Source organism: Macaca nemestrina, chromosome 7 (genome assembly GCF_043159975.1).
Source record: "Macaca nemestrina isolate mMacNem1 chromosome 7, mMacNem.hap1, whole genome shotgun sequence".
Taxonomy (NCBI): domain Eukaryota; kingdom Metazoa; phylum Chordata; class Mammalia; order Primates; family Cercopithecidae; genus Macaca; species Macaca nemestrina.
In genome coordinates this window covers 171,699,353-171,700,645 of record NC_092131.1, presented here as the reverse complement: position 1 = coordinate 171,700,645, position 1,293 = coordinate 171,699,353, and positions in this window count along the sequence as shown.

The following is a 1,293-nucleotide window of genomic DNA, read 5'->3' as shown; positions in this document are numbered from 1 at the left end:
CTGGGCTTGAACAAACAGGTGAAGGCATGCTGGGTGGTAAGAGCCAGCGTCTCACTGTGGGGAGTGTGGAAGGGGGGTTATGGATCAACAGTGGGGGTGGGAATGAGTCCTGTAGGGCTGGCCTTGGGTCTGAGACATCAGTGTGAACCCAGGCTTAGTTCAGTGGACAAACAGAGGGACAGAAAAAAATCACTAAAGGCACAGGATATGATATGGTTTGGGTGTGATCCAGTTGTGATCCCTGATGTTGGCAGATCTCCCATGAATGGCTTGGTGACTCCTCACGGTGATGAGCGAGTTCGTGCTGTTAGTCCACACGAGAGGTGGTTGTTGAAAAGAGCCCGACACCCCTCCCCTCTCTCTTGCTCCCTCTGTGGCATGTGACACAGCAGCTCCCATTTTTCCTTCCATGACTGAAAGCTTCTTGACGTCCTCACCAGAAACAGATGCTGGCTCCATGCTTCGTGCACAGCCTGCAGAACTGTGAGCCAAATAAACCTTTTTTCTTTCTAAATTACCAACCTCAGGTATTCCTTTATGGCAATGCAAATAGGCTAACATGATATACAAATGGGCGAGTACACATACACATGTGCCCAGCTCTGTCCACTAAGAGAGGCTAGAGCAGCAGCTCCCCAGTGGCCAGGAGAACACCCAATGCCCAGATCTTGGGCTCTATAGCATTTTCCAATCAAAGGAAACAGGATCCCTGGAGAAAGGAGAAATCCAGGAAAGAAAGGCAGAGGCTGCAGCATATCTCTGCTTCCCTTCAGCCTGACTGGGGGGAGACGCCCAGGGCTCCCCCGGGTCTAGCTGGAGCTCATTTTGTCATGCTTCAACTCAGGTCCGTCCCTTAAAAGTCAGTGACGCCACTCACCTGTGCTGCCATCAGAGGGACTTTGACAAAATGGGACTAGACCTGCCCTGAGGCCCGCTAACCTAGAAAATCCTCACCCCCTTCACCCCAGCCTGCAAGGTCCCAAAGCCAGCTAGGACTGCTCTACACGGTTCACCAGGCCACCTCGTGGGACACAGCTTTGCATGAAGTGACCATTGGTTTTCTTCCTCCACAGTTGTACCTGGAATCTCTGCCCACAAAAGCTAAGGGGGAGAAAATGGCCAGTCCAGGTGTCTCACAGCTGCAGGCAGAGATCCTGGCGCACCCCCTGTGTAACCGGAAGGCACCCTATCAGGGTCTCTCTTTTGTCTTGGAGCACCCCAGCCTCTACCTACAGCTGCCTGTGCCCTGCGGCAGGCAGGGCAGGTTGGGAAAAATAGGTCCCAGCTGAGTCA